The sequence below is a fragment of the Mytilus galloprovincialis genome, chromosome 12 (genome assembly GCF_965363235.1).
Source record: "Mytilus galloprovincialis chromosome 12, xbMytGall1.hap1.1, whole genome shotgun sequence".
In the NCBI taxonomy this organism is placed as follows: Eukaryota; Metazoa; Mollusca; class Bivalvia; order Mytilida; family Mytilidae; genus Mytilus; species Mytilus galloprovincialis.
Genome location: NC_134849.1, coordinates 521,191 through 549,182, shown reverse-complemented (window position 1 = coordinate 549,182; position 27,992 = coordinate 521,191). Strand labels below are relative to the sequence as shown.

The 27,992-nt window shown below is 35.1% G+C and overlaps 1 protein-coding gene and 1 long non-coding RNA gene across 2 annotated transcripts in view; one reads left to right on the top strand and one right to left on the bottom strand.

Moving 5' to 3' along the window:
• Nucleotides 1-16,961: 16,961 nt before the first annotated feature.
• Nucleotides 16,962-22,380, bottom strand: LOC143054652 (uncharacterized). Its single transcript, XR_012971767.1, has 3 exons — nt 22,141-22,380; nt 18,953-19,038; nt 16,962-17,198 (listed from the first exon to the last, which is right to left on the bottom strand). It is a non-coding gene; the product is annotated as an uncharacterized LOC143054652 (long non-coding RNA).
• Nucleotides 22,381-25,981: 3,601 nt separating this feature from the next.
• Nucleotides 25,982-27,992, top strand: part of LOC143054465 (uncharacterized) — a 72,024-nt gene continuing 70,013 nt past the window's right edge. Inside the window, exon 1 of the mRNA XM_076227484.1 lies at nt 25,982-26,086. The gene's annotated coding sequence lies outside the window, so the exon portion shown is untranslated. The remainder of the gene's footprint in view (nt 26,087-27,992) is intronic.

Sequence of the window (27,992 nt, the reverse complement as noted above, 5' to 3'; positions counted from 1 at the left end):
CAAATCGGTCTGTGTTTTTCTAGTTTGTGTGTCATATGCATGTGGCTTGAATAAGTTTTCGGACCAATGCGGACCCTTTTGATATCTGCCTTGTTACCAGTCGGACTAGAAATACCAGGCTTACACCAGAACTCATAAATACGTTTATTCGTGTCAGGTGTTATTGCATCTGATCTATATTTTCTATTTGTGTAAGTCCAGCTTGATTTTTCAGATTTAAGTATTCTTGTTGTAACTGCATGACCACGGCTAACTCTTCTTACCGGTAATCCCAATTTCCTAGCCAGTTTCTTTCTGCATTTATTGTCACTGATTTTTTCACCACTTACTGATGAAATAATAACATTCATCGTTTTGAAAGAGTCATCTGATCTTTTCCTCTTACAGTTGTCAATAACTGTTTTTAAATCTTCCGTCAAGGCTTTTGATGTTTTGTGTTCTTCTATTTCCTTCGGCGAAGAAATAACTTCAGAAGATTGCAGTTTTCTCACAGTCGGCGAGTTCGAATTTTGCAAGTATGCGACCATGGTTGTCACCTGCCTGTCTTGGCTCTTTGGTAGGGCCAGTTTCAGTTTCTTCAATGCCCGATGTTTTTCTATTCTGTTATCGAAAGTATTTCGCATATTTAAATCCTCGTTTTGCCTTTGATCATTGATATTTTCTTCACGTTTTTTCTTTCTATATTTCCGTTTTCTCTACGTTTCTTTGACCTGTCTCATTTGTTCTTTCTCTTGTTTCTCTCTATGTTGTCTTTGGCGTACTGCCTCATCTGATAAAAAAGACTCGTTTTCCTTTAGATTTCTATTTCTGTAATATGATTCAAGCCTTTGTTCTCGTCGCTTTTGAAGCTTTTCTTGTTTGTACCGTTCAAGTCCTTCCTTTGATGACATCCTTTTTTTTTCACTGAAATAAAAAAAAACTTTGATATTGAATAAGAATGATTGTGTTATTATAATAGACTATATACCGGAACTAGAGCAACACATTTCACAGAATTAATGTGTTGTTTGACTCAGAAAAAACCCACTTCTGATCATAGATGAAAATTGGTCAATGGTAACCTGGACCTATTATCCCTCATTGCCACATGCTTTGCGTAGAAGCGCAAAATATTTGTATTTACCAAGCCGGGATTTAGCCTAAGACACCCACAGTCTAACGGACAGTTCCAAACACTACCATATAAAGGCTGTATACAATGGTATATATATAAACACAATTTATACTACTTACTTGGTTCAGGAAAAGTTGGGATTGGAATTTTAAAACTCCGCCCAATACACAGGGACGCTATATTAGTCGGTGATAAAGGCAAATTTTAACTTCTGTCTTATACTGTTTGACATGCATTTTTGAGATGGGAAGCTAATAAGGAGAGGTCTTGATTTCAAAAAATGAAAGTGAAGTCACGGTGGGTATGGTTGTCCTGCGAGAGAACGTACTGTGTTGGTGATTTGGTCCTGACGGGTGCTGGTGATCAATGAAAAAATGTAAACAAAGACGAAAATGATGATTTTTGACGTTTTCACTCATAAAAAATGGAAGAAAACAGTTGAGATTTTTCAATTTTGTTTCTTATGGGTTCATATGTTTACCATTAAAAAGTTGACCCTCTAAACTGTTTCAGTAAGCGTAACACAAAAATGCTCAATTTCAGAAAATCTCGAACTGAAAAAATAAAACAAAAATGTCATAGAGTCCGCTTTCTATACCGCAATCCACACGACAAAACTATTTTGTGAAAAAAACAATGCAATTTATTAAAATTTAGCATTTTCTCAATTTATTCATGTCCTGGTACTGTGCTGGTGGGTCCTGTCATTGTGCTGGTGGGTCCTGATACGGTGCTGGTGATTTTGGATAAGAAGTTGGTCATATTTGAAACAAATGTTACAAAATAAATAAAATTGGGCAGATAATTGTTGTCAATAGGATCTATGACTCCTATGTTAGCTCTTGTGCATCCATTTGGCTGTTAAATATGTGTTTTCAAATGATCGTAACTTGTATTAAATAATTACATAAAAGGGCAACATCTTTCGTCCAATATCAGATAACAATATATAGTATCTAAAATAAGAATATTATTAAGATATTAAATGCCCCTTACATTGATGCTTCAACAATGATCAAAGCTCATGCCGCATAGCCCTCCCCACTTCCATCCAACCAATCCTCCTCATTTCCGCCTTCATTGTTACAGTGGTGTACCAACACAACAATTTATTACATAAAATAATAACACAAAGACACACATTATTGAATAACGAATGCTTGCAGGTACTGAAAGCTAGTTCAAAGCTGCATTTTCAACTAATAGATAAACCATATTCTCATATACAAAAATCCCAATCGTGTCGATGAAAAAAGTCTCAAAACTTAAGTTCACATTTCAATGTTTGATGAAGCAGAACTTGTTCACAACATTTATTGTCATAATTATGTTTACATAAGACTCATAAAGGAATTAAGAAGGTAACAAGAAATATTTTACAGTTCAATAGTACAGCTCTTCTATATAAGCATGCACAAAAAACTTTGATTGACTTGCTTGCTATGTTTGCTTGGATGTTTTCAAACAATAGGTAGGCGGAGTTTCAATACATACTGGGATTTGATTGGACAAATACAAACTGACAGGAATTGAAGTTAATGTTTATTGTCCGAACAAATTGTAGTATATAGTAAACAGACTACTTACCTGTCGTTTACAATAAACAGACTACTTACCTGTCGTTTACAAACATCCAAACAATCATAGCAAGCAATTTAATCAATGGTTTGCTTTGCATATATTTATAGAAGAGCTGTAAATTCTAAAAAAAAACATTGTTGTCGTAGATGGTTAAATCCTCAATAACTTTGTTGGAACGAGTAAAGATTTTAAATCAAATTTTCGTGGACTTTTTAGCTTTCACCCTGACGAGGTATGTTAGCTGTTCTTATGCTGTTGCACCTGACGCACGGAAAATTTCACATTTCCATCTTCTTTTCTGAAATATTTTACCCAGTTCATACTTGACAGGATTGTTATCATAGTAAAAGGTGTAACCAATGAATTGAACACAAGTTAAAAATTCCACAATACTATATATATATATATAATTCATTTTATGTGTCAATTTGTTTAGAAAAAAGTCGAAAAGAAGAGAGTTTTTTAATGTCATGACTATCTGCCGCTTTCTAGATCTATGTTTAGCATTTATTTTGGATGACATGGACTCCTCACCCTGGTGACCCTGCTGCCTTTTATAAATTTATCCGTATACATGTATTAATAGATAAACAAAAGGCTGCAAATGGTATTTTTGTATTTAAAATGATTCGTTGTAACGAGAATATTTGTGGTGAATGGAAACTGTGAGGGTCAAAATCTTAAATTGCTTCTAAATGTTGCTGGACCAAGTTTCGTTATCTGATCTGAATTTTCTGAAATGTGCAAGGTAGATAGACATTTTGATTGTTTTTACTCGGTAAGTTTTGCCCTAATTGCTTGAACATTTGCAATATTAAAGCCGATTTCAATGAGTGTGTAGACAAAGGGAATATATTTGGTTATCTTGCTTGCTGAACAGAAAAGTCATTGTTAGGTTATGTAAACTACCCTACTTTAAGAGTAGACTAGTCCGACAAGTGACACATCTTTCTGTCTGTAGGACCAGGCTACTTTGAAAGGAGGGTAATATACCTTACCTAACAATGACTTCACGGTTTACCTAACAAGCAAGCTAACCAAAGATAAAACCTTTGCCTAGATAGTCAATGGAATCGGCTGTAACTAAAAACTCGAATACATTTTAACAGACAGTGGTCATGTTTGTTGATGAATATTTTTTTTCCTAGATTCACTCTTGAAAAATCATTTGGTAACATTTAGTCAAGTAAATTGTAATACGGACGCCAAGACAATACATGAACCTCACACGACCCCTCGACGCAGGTGAGCCTATATAATTATGATCTTATAGCGATTCGGGTTGATAATCAGTTGAAATTAAGCCAGTTGTTTGTGTGTGTAGATTTGTATTGTTGTAAACTGTTATGACTTTTTAAAGTTAAACCTAGGTGTTTAATCTAAGAATTTCTGTTTAAACTTATATACTTGTTTTATACTAAATTGGTAGTATGAAGTTACGAGATATTTTAATTTTTGAAATTGAAGGCACAATTAACAAAGCAAACGTTATTTTCAAATACTTTTAAATAGATTTTTAAGGATACTGTACCCTTGTGTTCATCCCATGCTAAGCAGAACAAAAATCTCTGTACAAAGGTCTGTGAATTTTCTTCAAAAATAGTGATTTTATTTTCACCAAATTCTCTTTTTCTACCAAATACAATAATGAACTATCAATAATAATGCTTTGCAAGAAGTTTCCCCTTAATACATGTATATGTACAAAATTATATCTCTATTATTCATTGTCTGTGCTGTTTTGATACTATTGCAGTTTGCACATTTTCGTAATTGACAGTCCACAGGAGGGGGAGATAAACCATAATCGAAAATATAAAATATTGATCTAAGTACTTAATTTGCATCTCTGCACCCCTACACCGGCTTGTTTTTAGGAGGGTGTCTAAAATTGGTCGATTACAGACAGTCGAGTATGCATTTTACTTTCCAGGCGTGTTTACCAGTGGCGGATCCAGGATTTTTCATAAGTGGGGGCCCACTGACTGACCTAAGAGGGGGCCCGGTCCAGTCACACTTCAGTGATTCCCTATATAAGCAACCAATTTTTTTCCCAAAAGGGGGGCCCGGGCCCCTTGTTCCCCCCCCCTAAATCCGCCTCTGTTTACGTTGATTGTTAAAGTCATGACAACGGATAGATGGAAACAAAAATGTTTGATTTGTCTGGCTTTAGATACAGTTTTTTTAAATATAAATTAAGGCTACATTTTAATATAATAATACTAAGAATTCACAATATAAAAAAATGCAGAAAAAAAAATGGAGAAGTGAAATATCTTAGTAAGGAGTCATTACTACAGAGATGGTGTGTTTGACACACAAAACTTAAAAGCTTGGTGATATTACCAATATTAAAATAAAAGTGTATTTTAGGTGGGTATTTTTTCCATTTACTCATTTTCAATTATAATTAAGGCATATTGAATTTTTATTCATAAAAATATTTAAATATAGAAAAGTAGGACACATTGTTCACTTCCTCCCCTGTAATTCTTTATCAAAAATATTTATTTATTTTGGAATTTTGAAATGAAAAAGCTAAGAAATCTTAGTTTTGTTAGTGTTTTCTAGGTTATCTCGTCTTCATTCTCTGAAATATTCTCTGGTATATTCTAGTCTGCCCTTTCATAAAATAGTGAATTTGTTTTTAGTGTTCTATCGAACTTTCGAAAAAAAATACCTGATAACCGTTCAGACAAAAAAATTATGTTGAAAACATCTTACAGATACAGCAAGTGATTCTTAATAGCTGTAAGATACATTTTTCTTTTAAAATACAACTTTTAAATCTTACGGGAAACTATTCCAAGCTTAACACTTCCACTGTAACCTCGCTCTAACTTACCCCCATCCCCTCCAAAAAAAAAAAACACAAACAAATCCGCAATACTATTGTCATTCTTATAGGCAGCACTCAATTGTTCACAAACAAATGTGTTTTAAGCTGCTAAAGACATATGATTCAAACGCTCAGAAAGTCCTTTGTTCTATATTTTTGCTCTCCATTTTTATGCAAAACCTTTTACATTTTTATTTTATGGGTTATTGTTGAAGGTCGTACAATGACGTATGGTTGTTAACACATATTTCCTTTGGTTTCTTATGGAAATTTGTCCATTGACAACAAACATACCACATCATCTACTTTATATAAGTATTGTATAAATTACAATTTTGGTGATCTTGCAAAATGATCGTAATCCCGAAAATCGTAAACATATTTTCTTATCTTCAAAGGGGGTAAGAAGGGTTCCATTAACAGGCCAATAAATCAAATTACAGTTAATTTTAAAAAGAATAAAAAATAGGGGTATTTTTTCTCTCATAATAACAGTAAACAGATTCATAACAATGTCAATTTCAAGAAAGCAGACAACAGTTAATTAGTCAATAACAGTACAGCATCAATAATCTTGAATATATGCCACTTTTAACTAAAATATAAAGGCACAGAACCAGGACATAGGAGCACAGAACCAGGACCGTTTTTCTTATCACCAGCACATCGTCAGGACAATACCGTTTAACGAACTTGCACGACTTTTGCAATATACTATTTTTGTAATATACTTTGCATGGTACTTATGACGCATCAGAGAAAAATTAAGCAACAAAACAGTCGTTTTATTGCCGTTCTGATACAATGTAAACAAACCCACCAGCACAGAATCAGGACCCACCAGCACCCGTCAGGACCGAATCACCAGCACAGTACGTTCTCTCGCAGGACAACCATACTCACCGTGGAAGTATGTCATCATAGTTGCGGCAAAAAATATGAATGGCAATTTTCATAATGATGTGTGAACACTAGTTTGACCCACCTGCTGCAAAATAACGTAATTATCGGTCTATGATGATATAAATAAGGAAATGACTTTTTTTTTTAAACTGGACTCGGAGGGGTAACATAGGTACAGACATATGACTTCCCTAGTCCGACAGATAACCCCTTGCTAAGACAGGGTGTGCATACAGCTGAATGTATAAATACGCAGCCTCGTAGGGTAAAAAAGGATAATTTTGTCCATATCCAACATACATTGTACATATTTTTACCAGTCATGCCAGTGGCAGTCCATATATCTCGCCCTTCCTTCTTTGCAGAACCTTCATATGGTACTTATCATCAATATGTTCTCATCCGTATTATGCTTGAAATATTTGCCACTGGACATTCAACAAGCACCAAATAAACTTTTATTCTTTTAAAGCTGACTATGCGGTATGGGTTTTGGTCATTGTTGAAAGTCGTACGATAACCTATAGTTGTTAACTTATATGTCATTTGGTTTCTGGTGGAGAGTTGTCTCATTGGCAATTAAACCACATCTTCCTATTTTTATATTTCACACATCTCTCCAACCTTTGTAAGTGAAAATTTACTTTGATAAAGTTTGCCAAAGACAAAATATCAATTTCATGGTGAAAAGTTTTATTTGAGGGTCACTTTAGATCTTAAATATCGCAGTTGTCATCTCTGCAAGACCAACAAAATGTACCAGATTTGAAAATGGTAAAGACAGATTAATTGGTGTTTTCAACCATGATAGCTGTGTTTTGTGAAATCAATTTCACAACACCAAATATGGAATAAGTTTTCTTAAAAAATATATTGCTTACAAGCAAACGGTGTGAACTATTAGGACTTTTTTCAATACTATCAAGAAGTATCAGGATATAGATAACATATTTTTCAAGTGGTTACCACATATATATTCCTAGATACATCTACATGTACGACAGTCACTGTTTTCAACACATTTATTTGTGTAAACAAGAGTGCACAAGCTGAAATGTCTCACCTGCTTTACTAATCATCATTCTTTATTTATTTTATGTTGATATTCCTAACTACAAGTATCAGACAAACTTAATATTATCAATGATCATGAAAATGAGGTCAAGGTCAGATCAACCAAGCCAGCCTTACAATCATTCCATATGTGAGCCAAAATTTGTTCCTGTGAAAAAAGTTCCAGTGGAACTAATTTCACATGAAATTTGTTCTGGGAGAACTTTTTTCACAGACAATTTTCATATAATTTGTTCCATCTATATGAAATAAGTTTCACACTCTACCTGGTGGAATAAGTTCTGGGTTGGTGAAATTTGTTCCTTACCTAGTGAAATAAGTTCCATGTTTGTGAGATTTGTTCCTTACCTGGTGAAATGAGTTCTGGATTTGTGAAACTTGTCCCTCACCTGGTGAAATAAGTTCCTCGTCTATGAAATATGTTCCACTGGTTAAACAAGTTATCTTATATACTGAGCACTTGTCATCAGTGAGTTTAAAGTCATTATAAAACATGTATTATATTGATAATGTAATAAATAATACATTGTAATGTAAGTGTAATTATTCAATTTGGATCCTGTTGAGTAAATCAAAAGTCTAATAACATTCTCAATTAATACGACTAAAAATGACACTTATGAACCAGGAAAGAGTAGGATAAGAAATAATAATAAAAGTAATTTCGAAAAAAAGTATTATAGTTAAAGTTGAACATTTGTACTAATTTGAAAAGGACAATGTAACTGATCAATTAATTTAATGGCATAAAGAAACAAAAGACACACTCTTTTAAAACTGTGCAATGACCATAGCTAGGTACATGTATGATTAGAACACACACGACAGATCAGCAGGAAACAAGGAGGTTGAATACTACATAAATGATAATACATACATTGTAGATACAAATAATGATACATTATCATCGCTTTTATTTCTTATCTTCATCATACAGTCATGCTTTAATTGCAAATGTACCCCATGCAAGCATAGTACAGCATCCAGCTTGCATTTATATAATTTTTAAGTGTAACAAGAAAATATTTCGCTGTGCAATAGGTTAAAGGTACTTATTTTCTGTGAAATAGGTCCGAGCAGAACATTTTCATTGATTCCTGAAAAATAATTTCGTGAAAAACTAATATCCCAGGAACTTATTTTTTTTTTAATATTGGAACAAAACTCATGGAGCTGTGATTTTTGTTCCGGAACTTATTTTACATTTAGTTAAAAAATTAGTTCCGGAACAAATTTTATAGTGCTGGAACAAATTTTCTGTGATATAAGTTCCGATGGAACTTATTTCCTGTGAAATTTGTTCCGACGGAACAAATGTCACGCCGGAACATATAGACTTGCAAGGACCCATATACCTAATGCAAGTATCCTATTTTAGCTGTCACTGAACCATGAAATAAGACCATGGACAGCAAACATACATGTATCATGAGACGGGTTGATGTTTTGTTTATGAATACTCCAGATTTCTCAAGCAATCTTTAATGGATGTTTTGGGTACCAACGTTCTCCGGTAAAGCCCCTACGTGATGGCACTGCTATGTCCCAGACTTTCACACTCTCACTACACGAAGCGTCCAAGTGAGAGAGACTGATATGTCCCAGACTTTCACACTCTCACTACACGAAGCGTCCAAGTGAGAAAGACTGATATGTCCCAGACTTTCACACTCTCACTACACGAAGCGTCCAAGTGAGAGAGACTGATATGTCCCAGACTTTCACAATCTCACTACACGAAGCGTCCAAGTGAGAGAGACTGATATGTCCCAGACTTTCACACTCTCACTACACGAAGCGTCCAAGTGAGAGAGACTGATATGTCCCAGACTTTCACACTCTCACTACACGATCGGAGCGTCCAAGTGAGTGAGACTGATATGTCCCAGACTTTCATACTCTCACTACACGAAGCGTCCAAGTGAGAGAGGCTGATATGTTCCAGGATGCGCTCTCTTTGACACTTGTATAAGTTCCTTCTTAAACATCCAAGTGTTTGGTTATAGTGTTTGATGTTGCTTTGGAAATATAGTGGTTCAAATTCATTTCCTTGGACATTTTTAAACCGAGATATGGGTAGTGCTGAACCGTTTCTAGGTAATGCCCCATCACATTGTTGTGAACAACAAGTTTGTGTTATATGTACACATTATTAAAGGATGAAACATTTTGCTGGATGGAATGTTATCTGCCAGCGTCTGGTCTATTCTACGAGTTGTGCAAGATCTTTTAACAGCTGCTAACATGTCAGGGGCGGATCCAGCAATTAAAAAAAACATGGGGAGGGGTTCCCAACCCAGGATAAAAGGGGGGTGGGGTTCCAACTATATGTCCTCATTCAAATGCATTGATCGTCCAAAAATAAGGTGGGTTCCAACCCCCCGAAACCCCCTTCTGGATCCGCCACTGCATGTCTCTAAGTTGTGGACCGCTTCTGTCTCGGGGGGGGGGGGCACTTCCTATATACAAGGTGATATGACGTGCCGCTGGAATAGGTCACTTTTCCGGCTTGAAAATTATGTGAATAGATGGGGAAAACTATCAGAAATATCTGATAAGGTAAAAAAAGTTCCAATTACTTGTATATCAAACGCCCTGTCATATTTTCACAGCCGAAAGTCTCGCAGTAAGTAAACATTACATACATTTATAAACTTAGCATTAAATATTCCATTTTTCCAACACACCACTCGAAACCCAATCAATATATGAAAAGGTTACATTTTTACCTACGCAATATATATGAAAAGGTATACATTTTAAAGCTAGAATTAAATTATATGAAAAGGGGGGTAACAGAACCCCAGCGGCACCCCTTATCAATTAAGTATTGAAGTACACCCCCACCCCTTCCCCCGAGGCTTCTGTTCAAGAGGAAGTCGTCAGCAAACATTCGTAGACTGGTACATGGCGATATAGAATAGCATATGTCGTTGATGTACAGCAGGAAACATAAGGGTCCAAGGACCGTCCCCTGGGGTATACCGGAACGTAATACTTTCATCTGACTCATTTCACAATCTATATTTTTTGTACATGTACACACTCTCGTTGATTTCGTTTTGTAAGCCAAGCACTGATTCAGCTGATAACATTTCCTCGAATACCGTAGTAGCTCATTTTCTGTAACAGCCGCTGGTGTGGGACTGTGTCAAATGACCTTGAGAAATCAAGGACAAGCATATCTACTTGTTCTCTCATATCTAAAGATCATGCGACTGATTATATGGTGTTCAGCAGTTGAGTTTCACGGGAGCATATTGTCTGAAACCATGTTGTATTTTTCCAAGTGGTACATTACATGACGGTAGATGTTCCATCGTTTTACAGCATACTGAGGTAAGAGAGACGGGCCTGTAGTTGACAGCTTGTGTGCGATCACATTTCTTGCCTAGCTACGGCAGTAGCGGATTGGGGGGGGGCAGGGAGAGCACCCCCCCCCTTTTGTGAGAAAAAATAGTTTGATAGTTTGATTATTTAGGGACTCACTAAAGTATGACTAGATCGGGCTCCCTCTTAGGAAGTCAGTGGACCCCCTCTAAGTCTTTATGAAAATTTCTGGATTCGCCACTGTACAGAATATATGAGGGGGAGGACAGGGGTAAGGGAGACAGGGAGAAAGGGGGTAGGAGAAAGGAGAAAGGGGGTGGGAGAAAGGAGAAAGGGGGTAGGAGAAAGGAGAGGAAGGCTGGGAGAAAGGAGAAAAAGTTGGAGAAAGGAGAAAAAATAAAATATCTCTCCTTTTAAAAAAAGTTCTAATATTTCCACGAAAACGAGGCCCGGCTGACATCTTGTGTTTTCTAGAGCAGAGGAAAAAATTGGAAGAAATTTGTGAATAAGTGTAGCAAACCATAGCAAAACCCACCAAAAACCATACAATAACACTCAAACAGTCATTGGAAAGCAAATACATACAAAACTTTTAGACGTTCAAATCAGGAAAATCATATAAAAATAGCTGAACATTTCTGACCGTTGAACCCACGTGGGTTTCGACCCGAACCGAAAGTTTTTTGGTACAACTGACCAAACTCCAGCATATATTTGGTATATCTGATATATTAACTTTGTCAAAATAGGCTAGTCGCGAAGTTATATTATCTGTGAATTGAGTTTTTCACCGTTTTATTAAAGCTTGGCTGTCCTGCCCCCACCCCTCCCCCCATTTCCAATTAACAACACCAAATAGTGTCCAACTGGTATGTCCATAAAGAAACTAAATGACTATCTGAAAAAACCTGCTCTGCCAATAAAGGGAGATAAAGCTCTGACACCTGTTTTATTCAGTGACAGTAAAGGAAACTACCTAGAGAGACAGATAAGACCAGGAATCAGTAGGGTAATCAAATTTTGGAGTGAGAAAGGTAGGACAACAAAGAAAGGAGTCCAGTGGCTAAGAGACAACATAGCCACTAAGATAGGCCAACTCGACAACATCTCCATATATGTATGGCTAGGTACATGTGACCTGACATACTACAACTACAAAACTAAATACGTAGAACTACATCCAGATCCATCTGAAGCCATAAAAGACACAGTGGATAACCTAAATGAAATTGTAAAAATAGTACAGAATTATCCTGGATGCAAAGTAACGCTTCTAGAAGTACCCCCAATCTCGATCTATCATTGGAACAAAAGCAGAGACCACCCAGATATTAACCAGTTTATCAATCAGGACTGCGTATTGGTTAAACACATATTAGAGCTAAACAGCAAAATACGAGAAATAAACCAACAGATACAGGTCTTTCCACCTACATTATCAGTCGACATCAGTCATAACCAGCAAAAGAGCTAAAAAAACAGACACAAAAGGGTTACTGACAGATATAACTTCAATCTATACATAGACGGAATTCATCCTTCAGTGCTACTGGCAAGAGTGTGGCTGAAAAAGATTGGAAGGTTAGCACAGGGGCATTGTTACCAACAGTAGGGTGAAGTTTGCTGTGGATTGGTGATTAGCAGTCGACAGTGGGATTATCCACGACGTACCTACTCACTGATTGCCAGCAGACTTAGAACCTACAACTGACAGGCACAACTATACCCATACTGATTGTGGAAGACGTCCATCAAGAGGAATACGTCCAAGAAGATAGATAAATAGCTGCATATTCACACATTTTGTACCATCAGGTCTGAATTAAGCCTAACATTAATAAATATATAATTTTCTTAAGCTTAAATATAAAGCTACTTATACAGCCTCTATAAATAAAGAGTTGTATTATTAATTAAATAACTATTATTAATAAAAACAAATAAAGGAAAAGCAGGAACATCGCCAGGAAAACATATCTACAGCATAAACAAAATATAGCCTGTTAACGTCAAAGCCGGTACACAGTCGGTGGAAAGCTGTCGACCGTGGGATTATCCACTACGTACCTCTCCACTGATTGTGTACAGCCGACAATATGGAGGACAACCAGCAGGTCAGCAAGGTTGGGAGCAGCATACCAAACAAGAGACAGATTACCAAGGACTACAGCCTTAACATCCAGAGAGCACTAATGAATAAGCTAGAGGCAACTAAAAGAGAGGCCCACCTTGAATTTAAAAACACAGGAGGTGGATTGGTCATAACTGCCGACGCGGCTACGTTCGAGCTAATAAGACAAGCAACTGCAATCTACTACAGTAGAATGACACAAGAAAATATACTAATCCAAGAAGAAAAAGACAAATCAGGCAACATAATTGTACAACACAGCTATAAGTACAACAACAAGGATTATTGTTACACTGTTAACTTCTATAACACCAAGAGCAAGATATTGGTAAACGGAAAAGACCAAGACCGTTTTGTCGATGTGGACCTAACAGAAATAAGACAGATAGCACAAAATGCCAAATGTGGAAAGTCCAAAGTCAATTTAACTCAACTAAACAACCTCATGAGAGAAAGACTGGAGCAGACGGTTGGAGCCAAAATCACACAAGCCACATGCGATAAAAATGTAAATGCTGGCATTCTATGTATAAAATGCAATAGGAGTTGTAGAACACGTAGCGCCTACTGTACTTCAGGAAAGCACTGGGTCCATTACAAATGCCAGAAGATGACATCCCAAGAAATAGCGGAGATAGAATTAGAGGAGGAGAATGACGACAACTATACATGTAAGATATGTAATGGTAATATAGCTATTGAGGGAGAGGCAAAAAACACTCAAACATCACAACCAATTGACAGCCAATATCAGCAGCTCGCCCTACCAACCTGTAGTAACAACGCTTTAAGTATACTAGCAGACGCAGGTGCTGCAAGAGAAGAAGAGGTATGTGAAGCTGAATTATGTGGAATATGTGAAGGCACAATAGAAGATAATGCTGACTCGTGTGAGATCTGCCAAAACATAGCCCATTCATCTTGTCTAGTATGCAGTGATGGTCAAACAACTTGCTTCCCATGTATAGACACCATTAAACGAACCAGCAAAATTCAGGTTAACAGCAATATAGATGAGCACCAAACTTACGTCAAACTGGGAGAAACACCTAAGGAACAGCAAACAACTATAAATGGAAAGCCCCAATCTGAGCCTCCAAACCACCAGCATGCTAACTCAAAGACAATATTGCGTCCAGCAGATGTATGCATTGAAGTGCCCCCTACAAAAGCCTCAAAGAGTAAACAAGACCAAACAGATACTAAAACAAAAGACATGAGAGAAAGAGAGCTGAAACTAAGAAAAGCTGAAGAACAACTCAAAATCAGGGAAAAAACTCTAAAAGAAGACCAGGCAAAATCAATACTGCTTGAAACAAGAGTACAATACTTGGAAGCCCGCAACTTTGAATTAGAATCACTGGTAACAACAATGAGACGTCGCCTTGAGGAACTGCAGGGAAACAGTAGCACAGCAGACAATAAGAAGCAACCTGGAGAAGAACAGCCCGGAATCTTTGAACAAATGCAGAAGAAGCTGAATAACAGAATGATGACAATACACGAAAAATTAGCATCAATGGTGATGGACCAGGTAGAAAAGCAGATTGATTCCGTAGCCACAAGCCTATTGAGCACTGATAACACCACTAAACAGTATGAGAAAGCAAGTCAAGGTGATCCCAGTCTTCTCCACAAACTCAACGACAATCATGAGAATCCTAAAGATGATACGGCATCAAATTCATACGTAATGAACCTTAACATGGCACACCATATCGTGGATGAAAATATACATCCACAGGTACAGCATAGGCAACAACCTGAATCCAGACAAGACTACCATCAACCTAAAATGGCAGCATTTTTCAACCAACATATCCAGCAACCAAATATGGCAACATTTATCAACCAAAATAGCCACCCACAACCTATGTTAGCTGGAATACCACTAATACGTAATACTGTACAGCCAAGTGTTCCATTTGTAAACACCATCCCACTGAGAGTATCACAGCCAAGCAACAACAGACAAGCTGACACCCTACAACCCAGAGCAACACACGCACCTGACCATAAGTAACCACTCCGACCATTATCCTATTAAATGTGAAGTTAAGATAGGGATTCCAAAAAGAGGTACAAATCAAAACAGTAAACTTCAGCAACTTCAACCAACTATAAAATGGGACAAAGTAGACCAAGATCTATACTTGGCAATTATCAACAGGCAGGTGGACACGATGGCAGAAAGCCCAGCCGAGACAGCAGATGATGCCGAACTCCTAATCAGTAAGATGCACCAAATGCAGTATATTCACTTGAAGTACAGATCCATATCTTATTAAAACACATGATACACACATGTACAGCAGCGTTAAGTGAACATTTAAAAATCTCCAAAGAATTCTACACAGAAAGATATCATTTCCAGGTTCAAATGTATGGAAAATTTAAGACGTCATCAAAAACTGTTGAGAATATATTTCATTTGATCACAGTTATAATGTTGTTGAGCACTCGAACACTCCTTATTGAACAATTCAAATATCTGAAAATAGAAAAAGTAATTTCTGAAAATCAAGCTCCTATATACATTTACATACAGGCACAAGTACAAAACTGTATTATTGTAAAAAACACATATTATAATGATACATATATATTATATATACTCATGCATTACTACTATTATACGTTTAGTCATAGTTGTATTGTATACAACAAATTAAAACAGTTTGTTATGATGTATATCTCTGTAGTAATCTTTGCTAATACATGTATAGTTCATTATTTAGATGAGTAATAATTTAAATATTTGCTCCTTGAACTGCCAAGGGCTAGGAAAAAAAGAAAAGCGAGACAGACTATATATTTGGTGTGAAAATCAAAAATGTGACATCTTGTTTATTCAAGAGTCCCATTGCACCTGACAGGAGACATGTCACCGTCAAAGATCGAAGATATGCTGAACACAACAACCAGGGTATACATGATTGGCACAATAATACCAGACTGACAACAACGAGCCATAATCAAGAGCCCCTCAGCAAAACCAGAACCCACAACGAGGATTTTTTATGCCAGCCAAGCCTCCAAAAAAAACAGAAGTTAGCAAAAACAGCAGAAGAAGAAGGCGTTACAGTTCTGAAAATTATATCATTCAACTGTAAAAATGCAAAATCCAACATATACGCCTTGCACGATCTAATGGAAAATAACGACATACTGTTGCTTCAAGAACACTGGCTATTTCATGCACAATTACATTATCTACAAGAAATTGGCAAATGTACCAACTATGCTGCAAAAGGAAGCGATGAATATGACCCAATACAACCAACATTTCTATCAAGGGGACATGGAGGGGTTGCTGTTATATGGAAAAACGAAATAGACAGTCAAGTCAGACCATTGGACGATGGTAAAGAGAGGATCCAATGTGTAGAAATATCAGGGAAAGATCAAAAACTACTGGTGGTATCAGTGTATTTACCTTCAACAGGAGGGCGAAACAGTACAGATGAGTTCTTGGACACCATTGACCAACTAAATGAGATCATCACTAAATACCAAGACACACATGAAATTATAATTGGAGGAGACCTCAATGAAGATCTGGGAAATGATGAAAGGCAAAACAAACGGAAAAAGTATTTACAACAACTAATCGAAGACTACAGGCTAGGCTATGAGAATACTGGGAAGACCTTTATTAAGACAAATGGCCAAGAATGTTCCGAACTTGACTACTTCCTGTATAAGTCCAGACATATGGAGATGGCAGAAAAAGAGGTCCTGAAAGATGTCATAAGTAACCACTCCGACCATTATCCTATTAAATGTGAAGTTAAGATAGGGATTCCAAAAAGAGGTACAAATCAAAACAGTAAACTTCAGCAACTTCAACCAACTATAAAATGGGACAAAGTAGACCAAGATCTATACTTGGCAATTATCAACAGGCAGGTGGACACGATGGCAGAAAGCCCAGCCGAGACAGCAGATGATGCCGAACTCCTAATCAGTAAGATGCACCAAATGCAGTATATTCACTTGAAGTACAGATCCATATCTTATTAAAACACATGATACACACATGTACAGCAGCGTTAAGTGAACATTTAAAAATCTCCAAAGAATTCTACACAGAAAGATATCATTTCCAGGTTCAAATGTATGGAAAATTTAAGACGTCATCAAAAACTGTTGAGAATATATTTCATTTGATCACAGTTATAATGTTGTTGAGCACTCGAACACTCCTTATTGAACAATTCAAATATCTGAAAATAGAAAAAGTAATTTCTGAAAATCAAGCTCCTATATACATTTACATACAGGCACAAGTACAAAACTGTATTATTGTAAAAAACACATATTATAATGATACATATATATTATATATACTCATGCATTACTACTATTATACGTTTAGTCATAGTTGTATTGTATACAACAAATTAAAACAGTTTGTTATGATGTATATCTCTGTAGTAATCTTTGCTAATACATGTATAGTTCATTATTTAGATGAGTAATAATTTAAATATTTGCTCCTTGAACTGCCAAGGGCTAGGAAAAAAAGAAAAGCGAGACAGACTATATATTTGGTGTGAAAATCAAAAATGTGACATCTTGTTTATTCAAGAGTCCCATTTCACCGATAAAAACATAAATGTAATAAATAGTGAAACTAAATGTAAGATATACCATAGCTTTGGGAATTCCCTATCCAGAGGTGTTTCAATTTTAATTAAAGAAAACATAAATCACAAAATAATAAATGAAATAAAAGATGAGGAGGGCAGGTTTATTCTAATTAATGTAGAACTTGATAATAACATCTTCACTTTAGTTAATGTTTATGCACCAAATATACAAAGAAATAGAAATTCTTTCTTCAAAAAAATAAACAACTTAATTGAAAATAATAGATTAGGCATTTTAATACTTGGAGGGGATATAAATCAGTCAGAGCTCAGACATAAACAAGTCTATTTTTGTTTTTGACTTAAAGAAGTCAAAACATGTATTTATCATAAAATGAGTTTTCAATTTTAGACTTATCTAAGTCATAAAATGACAGACTTGTTTAGGTCTATTTATGTTGATGAAAAAACTTAATTTCACTTGGTGGCCAAACTACACAACCTATGACAGCAAAAACCTGTCTGAGAGTTCACAAGGACTTGAGCTATCTATATGTAATTGTCTAATTGAACATCCTTGCTAAACACAGATGTTTTTCCTCATTAAGTGTAGTTCCAGGTGGTTGCATTGTAAGGTTAATTAACATTATCTCCGATTTTTTAGACTCTCATTCATATTTTTCTTTAGAAGACAAAGCATTGTCTTTCAATGTTGTCATTATTTGATTTAGATGCATGACCTCCTTATAAATATGCGTGGGTCTTGAAGTTAACCAATTTTGATCACTTATCGACTTGTAGGAGTCGATATTTGCAACTTTTTGATTCTGGTCAATTATTTCTTGCTTAACAACATTTGACTTATGTAAGTCGTATTTTGTCTTGCATTAAAGGGAGACTAATCCTTAAACTTACAAATTTAGACCTCTATGAGTCAAAAGCAGATTCAGACTTATTTATGTCTGAGCTCTGACTGTAAATGAAAGTCTGGCTGAAAACGACAGAAAAAGTACAAGTACACAAAAATTTAATAAACCTGTAAATAGTTTGAAACAATTAATAAAAAAACATAAGTTAGTTGATATATGGAGAGAAATTAACCCAAACAAAAGACAGTTCACCTGGAGAAGGAAAAATAACTTTAACATAGCAAGCAGAATAGATTATTTTCTTATTAGCTCTGATATAAGACCACATATTACAGCAGCAGATATTAGACCCGCTGCTATTTCTTACACTGATCATCAGGCAATTTCATTAAAGCTAAGACACAAAGCACACAGTAGAGGCCGAGGTTTCTTTAAAATTAATAACAGTATATTGAATGACACAAAATATCAAAATCTCATTAATAACTTAATTCAAACTTATAAACAAAAAATACTTACTACGGCTGTAGATCCTCGAGTTAAGTGGGACGTTTTTAAAGCTGAAGTAAGAGACATAACCATTAAATACTGTAGGCAAAAACAAGCTGAAAATAAAAATGAAATAATTAAATTAGAACTGTCATTAAAAAAATTGAACGAAAATGCAGAAAACTTACAGGATAATAATGTTCAAAATAGAATAAACAATGCTGAGAAAAAACTAGAGAACCTTTACATAAATGAAGCAAAGGGAGCTCAGGTTAGATCACGTGTAAAATGGACAGAAGAAGGAGAAAAAAACACAAAATTTTTTATAGGCCTTGAAAAATCCAGACAAACTCATAAAAATATTTCTGCACTTACAAATGAAAAAGGAGAAATTATAACAGATTCATCTGAAATTTTAAAGTTAGAAAAAAACTTCTATGAAAATTTATATAAAAGTACAAATCCTAATGAAAATGAAATAAAAAAATATATAACAGAAACAAAAGTAGATAAAACTCTTTCTCATGAGGAAACTCAAAACCTAGAAGGGGAGCTTACCATAAAAGAATGTACAGAAGCTATTAAATCTATGAAATTAAATAAATCACCGGGCATCGACGGGATCAGTGTAGAATTTTATCAAACCTTCTGGACAAATTTAAAAGAAATTGTTGTTAAAGTTTTTAACACATGCTATCAAAAGGAAGAAATGAGCACACTACAAAAAATAGGAGTAGTCTCTTTATTATATAAAAAGGGAAACCCACTTCTTTTAGACAACTATAGACCAATTACTTTACTCAATGTTGATACAAAGCTTATGGCATATTCTTTAGCACAACGTCTTAAACCAATACTAACTAAAATCATCCATAGTGACCAAAATGGTTACATAAAAAATAGATATATAGGTTTCAACATTCGTCAAATTCAAGACATAATAGACCATGCAGAATACTTCAATATTGAAGGAGCATTGCTCTTCATAGATTTTTCCAAGGCCTTTGACTCATTGGAATGGCCATTTATGTATGAAGCACTCAAGAAATTCGGCCTTCCAAATCCTTTTATCAAATGGGTTAAAACTCTGTACAAAGACATAACGGGTTGTATGTTAAACAATGGGTGGGTCTCATCACCGTATAACATTAAACGCGGTATTAGACAAGGCTGCCCGTTAAGTTCCCTGATTTTTGTTATTGCTGTAGAAATTTTGTCCTGCAGAATAAGACAAGACAACAACATCAAAGGTTTTCAAATTAAGCTAGATACTAAAACACACAGTTTAAAGATTTCTCAATTAGCTGACGACACAACACTTTTTCTAAAATCAAAAGATGAAGTACGTCACACTCTTAATATTATTGAAATCTTTGGAACGCTATCAGGTTTAAAATTAAATAGATCAAAAACTGAGGGCATTTGGTTAGGAAAATTAAAACATTGTAAAGATAAGTTTGAAAATATAACATGGAATAAAGGACCAATAAAAAGTCTAGGAGTTTATTTTGGAACAGATCGAGCTGAATGTGATAAGCTGAATACTGAAAAAATAATACAGAAATGTGACAAATTAATAAGTAATTGGAAAAAAAGAAATCTTACAATGATAGGCAAAATAACAGTTGTAAAATCTCTTCTTGTACCTAACCTTACATATTTAGCTTCAGTCACAAACCTACCACATGAATTTATTCAACAGTTTAAAACTATTATCTACAATTTTATATGGGATGGTAAACGAGAAAAGGTCAAACGAACCACCCTTAGCAAAAATACTACTGAGGGAGGGCTTAAAATGACAGATATAGACAATTATATAACTGCACTACAAATAGCATGGATAAAAAGACTTACTGCAGATGATTTTGCTAACTGGAAAGTAATTCCGACATTTTACTTTAATAAATTTGGTGCTAATTTCATGCTACTTTACATGAATCTAGACAACATTTACTCAATACAAAACCTACATAAAACTTTACCAAAATTCTACTTAGAAATTGTAAAGTCTTGGTTCAAAGTACAAAATTTAAATAATACCAAACTCAATATGAATTTTAAAAACATTAGACAACAAATCTTATGGGGAAACAAACTGATAAAATTTCAAGGAAAGTGTTTAGTTTTTATAAATTGGATAAAAGAAGGTATTATATACGTTAACGATATAATAGACCAAAATGGTAATATCTCTCAAGAAATAATATCTAATAAAATATCCTCAAAATCCAATTTAATGTTTGAAATTTCAAAACTTAATTATGCCTTACCAAATGAATGGCTCAAGGTACTTAAATCAGAAAAATCAATAAAATCAAAAGTAAAAAATAAACTTAACCTTTGCATCAATACAAAAGAAAAAAATAAGATAATAATTTTACAAGTAATGGAAACAAAACAAATATACACACACATTAATAGTGGAAATGAAGACACGCCTCCAGGTTTCTTTAAATGGAAACGTGTCCTAAATTTAGATTCGTTAATTCCAATTAAATCAATGCTTAACTTTATATTTACTTATTTAAAAGATAACAGATTAAAAATATTTAAATGGAAATTGCTGCATCATATCCTTCCTTGCAAACAATTGCTATTTCAATGGAAGATAAAAGAAGACAGTAAATGCGACTTATGTAATGTAACAGAAGATTATAAACATTTTTTCCTAGAATGTCGTTACTTTAAAACTTTTTGGGAAAAGATCAAAATACTATTAAATAAAGTTAAAATAGGTCATCATATCCTAAACTACAGAAATCTCATTATAGGATATAAAATCGGTGATATCAATTATTATGATATAAATCTGTTGGTGACACTCATTACATTTTCTATCCACAAGTGCACTCACAGTTCAAATTATAAAACTACAAATTTTGATGTGTATGCCCTGTTCAAAAAAGATTTTTTGAACTACTTAAATATTTCGACACTTTCAGGTGGTAAACATGGTAAAATTTTGAAAGAAATAAGCTTATACATATAATTATTATTCTCGCATATATGCTATATGCTAATTTATTCAGTAATACATGTGTCTCTATATTAGTTAATCTTAAAACCACGTGTTGTAGACTTCGTCATGATCATGATCAGTGATAAAGATTAAACCCCTACTATTCTGACGCATCCTTCATTTAATATATCACATACTCATAAATAAATATACTTATATAATGTACTTCAATTCGTAACCAAGTATGTTCACCTACATAATTAATATACAACAAACTGCTTCGACTGTTAATTTGCCTCCATCGTGTAATCCTTGATCAATAGGTCATGACCAGGTCAACTAGCATATATACAGAGTCAAAGCGGTTCACGAATGTATTTTTTTCCGGAAAATAATTTCTGTAGTAATCTGTATAATCTGTATACACAATATTGTAACATGTAAATCTAACCATTTATTATTATTATTAATAATTTACTGAACAATCTCCCTGTTTGTTCAGTAAAACTAACGCTTCAGGGATGCCCTGTCAAATGCTGTAGACATGGTATTAATTATAACAGCAATAGTGCAATAAATCAGATTTTAGATTAAAAAAAAAAAAAGATGCACCAAATGCTAACAAACGCAGCAAATGAGAGCTCATCTAATAAATCCAAGTACAAGGCAAAACCAAAACTGAAAGTATGGACACCAATCATCAAAAGTAGCTTGAAAGAGATGAGAAAATGCTATGATATATGGAGTAGAAATGGGAAACCCACCAACCCAGATGACAAGTCTTATCAAGACAGAGTCAACAGCAGAAAGGAATTTAAAAAGCAGGTGAAAGTTGAGCAGGCTAGAGAGCGTGACAGAGAAAAACAAGAGATACTGGAGGCAAGAACAAGAGACAGTAAGCTGTATCACAAACTAGTAAAAGGCAACAGGAATAGAAACAGAACTGGTATAATGGACCTACATGTAAATGATAATCTTTACTCTGGTGACCAAGTAATTGAAGGCTTTACTGAACACTTTGGAAATCTAGCATCAGCAGAAAAATCATCCCAGCTGAAGGACCAACACTATCACGAACTGGTTGAATATGAAATCAAATTAATCAACGACATGGTAAAAAGTAAGGAAACTCCCCTGGCAACCCAGACAGAGCTTAAGAAGGCCATAAAGACCCTAAATAGAGGTAAATCTGCAGACATATATGGCATCACTGTTGAGCACCTCATCTATGCAGGAGAAAAGCTAGAACAACTACTTTTAAGGCTCATCAATCTGGTATTTAAACATGGCTGTGTCCCAGACATACTTAAGAAAGGACTTCTTACACCTGTCTTCAAAAACAAGGGAGACCGATGTCATGTTGCCAACTACAGAGGTATAACAGTACTGCCAGTCGTTAACAAGATAATAGAGGCAATAATCAGGGATAGAATACAACCAAGAGTCCTTAAAGATCAAAATCCAACCCAACGAGGTTTCACAGCAAAATCATCGCCACTGAACGCAGGTCTGGTTGTGGAAGAAGTCTATCGAGAGAGTGTAGACAGTAACCAAGAATTTGAGCTGGTTTTACTAGATGCAAAGTCTGCATTTGACGTAGTGGTACACAGTCACCTCATGCGACGACTATTTCATTGCGGTATCGACGACACTCTCTGGAGGATAATACAGAGTATGCACTGGCAATCAACTAGTGCCATCAAATGGGAAGGAATGATTGCTGACGAGTTCCCAGTGAGCCAAGGTGTGCGCCAAGGAGGAATCCTCAGCACTGACTTATACAAGGTATATGTTAACCCTCTACTGAATAGATTACAACAATCAGGCCTTGGATGCAAAATTGGCAATGTCCTATGCAATACTACAGCATGTGCAGACGACATAGCATTATTGGGAAAAAGACCACCTGATATGCAGGTACAAATAAATATATCTGCCGACTACGCAGGAATGGAAGGCTATAAGCTCCAACCCCAGAAGAGTGTGGCAATACACATCAAACCTAAGCCAACCAAGAGCAATTGTGAACCAGAACACTACCAGTTAGGAGAAGATCCAATGCCAAACGTCACAAAATCAACACATCTTGGTATAATAAGGACAACATCAATGAGACAAAACATTGAGTCCAATGTTGAAGAAAATGTCAAGAAAGCAAGAAGAAGTGCCTATGCCTTGTTCGGAAGTGGATTCCATGGAGAAAACGGATTAGATCCAGAAAGCTTAATTCATCTATACAAGACTTACATATCACCAGTACTACTCTACGGGATGGAGCTTCTGACACCAAAATCAGCACACTTGGAAACCCTAGAAAAGTTCCAGAAAAAGATGCTCAAACAAATTCTCTCAGTCCCTATGAGTACTCCTGATCCAGCAGTGTACATTCTAACCGGCATCCTACCAGTCGAGGCACAAATCCATACCAAAATGATGACATTCTTTAGTAACATATGTCAGCAATCAGACAATAGTGTTGAAAAACAGCTTGGTAAAAGACAACTAGCTGTAAAATCCTCAGGAAGCCACAGCTGGTATATTGAAGTACAGAGGGTCATGTTCAAATACAACCTCGGCAGAGCCATTGATATGCTGAATAATGCAGATGTGACTAAAACCACTGTCAATCAAATAAAAAGACAAATTGCTAACCACTGGGTCAACGAAATATCAGTTATTGCCAACCTGTATCAAGGGCTAAACTACCTTCAAACAGACAACTTCATGGCAGGCAAAATCCACAGCATACTGAAGATTAAAAGATACACCAACAAAGACCGTTTTAGAATTCCAATCAAACTAAAACTCCTCACTGGAACCTACTCACTGCAGCCCCTGAGATATAAAATCTACAAAGAAGGAAACCAGGAAATATGCAACGCATGCAGCCAGGAAGTGGAAACGGTTGAACATCTATTGATCAAATGTAAAGCTTGGGATAAGATCAGAAGACCTGTAATTAAAGAGATAGAGAACATATTAACAAGCAACAGCAAAATAGAGTGGGAATCTCTTAATGAAGGGACCAAAATACAGATATTGATGGACATAACCATGGTACAACGACAACTTCGTCTGAACAGTGAAGAAGTCTCAAAGATAGAACACCAAGCAAAACGTCTCATATACCTTATACACAGCGCCAGATGTAAACTTCTACTTCAACCATAGCTGATTGGAAGATGCTTTGATCAGGGATTATGGTAGGGTTGGGTCTGGGTGTGTAGGGCAGCCAATTCCAAATAAGTCGAGCTCACTGTATAACATGTTAATTTCAAACGCTTCGGAATTCATGGGTGTAATTAGACCATATTTACAATGAACATTATGCAGAATGCTGCAACAAATACGTAATATGGGTGTGCCGGTGCCAATATAGATGTGAGATAAAATCTTTTACCTTTTAAAGACAAGCTTTTAGAACTATATTAATAAACATATGACAATTGCTGTTACATTACAGTGCGTGCCTAGATCGTAAACGTCGCACAAAGTGCTAATATATAGATGCAACGAAATCTTAAAAATCTTGTTCTATACTTTATGATGTGAAATTGTCTATTTATATGCGTGGATTAAGTTTTTAGGCAATATGGACATTTTAATCAATTTTAAGTATATGAAAAGGAAAGAAAGTGATTTTCTTTTAGCTTTTAGATCTTCTTATCATATCACGAAAGGCGAATTATTTTACATTTTACTGCTGCAAATCTATTATTCTTTTTATTAGTGCGAACTTGAGTGTAGCAACTTATTTTACAACATTGTCTTTTAAGAATGAACTATTTTACTACATTGTCTCTTAAGAATGAACTATTTTACTACGTAAACATATATAATCCCATTGTATATATGTCCGGTAACTAGCCTAACAATTTTAAACGCAACTAAGAATACATACAACAAGATATATGTGAAACTACAAAAGTGATCCTGTATATAGCGGTGGAGGATGGAATTATTCAAATTATAGTGTAAATATATTCCTACTTGTATGGTGGTGGGTTTTGTTTTACATGCCTTAACGGTGTGGTTGTCCTACAAAGGATGTGAAGATTTGGAAGAAGAAGTTTTAAGTTATTTCCCCTTGGTACCGCGGGAAGCCAGGTAAATTTCTTCCTGGTAAAATTTCTCTTCAAACTTCCTGATAATTTCTTTGCTCTGTAGAAAACATTTATTATGTGAACTATAAAAGAGGCAAGGTAAGAAAGAGATTATTTACAATCTGTTTTCCCCTGTGTCTCGACGTGACAAATCATATCAAATGTTAAAATCTTTAAATATTCAAAAAGTGACCTACACCACTATAATATCATTTTAATAAGGCAGCAACCATTTGATTTTCTGGGGGGGCTATGGTTTTTTTTGGAAAAAAAAGATTGTTTCCAGTTTTTGGAGAAAAAAATAATTTGTTTTGAATTCTGAAAAAAAAAAATTGTTTGTTACACCCTCAGCTGCCACTTAGATACATGCTATATGTAATGCTAAAATTGAAAGAAAAAAATTGTTTACGACTTGTCGCGAAAAAAATTAGATTGTTTTTCTCCACAGGCGAAAAAAAAAGTTTGTACAGAAAAAAAAACCATAGCCCCCCCCCCCCCCCTCCCCCAGAAAATCAAATGGTTGCTGCCTAAGTGTTAAACCTGGGTCCAGGGAACAGTATTATCTAATGTCTTGTATCTTCCTCCTTTAATAGGATCACCATCATGGGTTATTGTGGAAAATAGGACCACAGGAATCGGAAATTCTATTAATAAAATTCTGTAAATAATAAAGCATACCTGCCAACTTTTGAAAGTGACCATGGGGGTTTTAGTGCGCGACAACAATTTCAAAGGTTACAATACTTTGCGACGACTATTTTGCGCGTGCTGTTTTGTGGTCTAGAAAAAGTGTCATATTTGTAAGATGAGCTTACATGCCTTTTTCTTAAGTTTATTTGCATGATTCTAGTTATTATATATCAGTAGAAAAAATGAACATGTGGTTGCAAGACCAGGTATTAATTTCATGTGTAAGGATATTTAATAATTGTTGACTCTTCCAATTTAAAATTATGCACAAAGAAGGACCTTTATCAGGTTGGGAACAACACCTAGGAGTAACCCCTCAATGTAAGGACATTAAAAACCACTTTTTAAGTAAAAATGAGCACATATTCATATTATTTGAAGAAACTTTTCCCAAAGAACTATACATCTTATGATCTATCTGGTATTTATATGGTCAACACATGTCCAAGAATTTTGATATGTTCTTGGCCTTATATCTTCTTCATTTTTCAAATTAATTGGACCATTCATTTAGAAAATTTGTTCTAAATATAATGTCAGAATTTCCCATTTTTAAGTTAAAAAATCTACATTTAATGATTTTTCTATTTTATTTTTTACAAGAGTAAAATGACCCCTTGACTAAGGGAAGTCCCTCATTTAAGAGATTCCTCATGTGGGGGGTTTTGTTTTGTCCATGTGAAAAATAAAGAATAGTACATCTGTACTTTAAATAATTTGGAAATTTAATTGAATACGTAAATTTATAACATTTATTACAGCAAGTGTAGTATCAATAAATTAGTGATAAACTACTATTTATTATCTTTATGGTAGTACTGCATCATTGAAGTTTGTCAATCAGTCATGCTTTTATTCTTATTCTGTGTAAGAACCTCTTTGCAGGTGAAAACCCATTTGCCATGTTCACGATTTTAACAAACAGAGGAATACAACACAAGTTCAAAATCTAGGATGTAAGAATATTCTTGAGAGAAAACTTTTTTGATTGGCTGATTAATTTGATCATGAGAAACATAGAATTTGAGTGGCTGAACACAATTGTATTCCATAGATCGGGAACAATCATATTTTTCGTGTAGATTTTCACAAAATCGTGTTTTAGAGGGTTTTTCACGATCACGATCGTGCAATCGTGACAAAGGGTCAAAATCGTGAAAGTTGGCAGGTATGATAAAGTTGACTATTAGTAGAGCTTCGCATAGAGAAGCTCTCGTAGAGACAGAAATTTATTGATAGAATTTCTGCATTCCCCCCCCCCCCCCCCCCCCCCCCCCCCCTCCTCAAACACGTTGTGGGGGACATATAATGACAG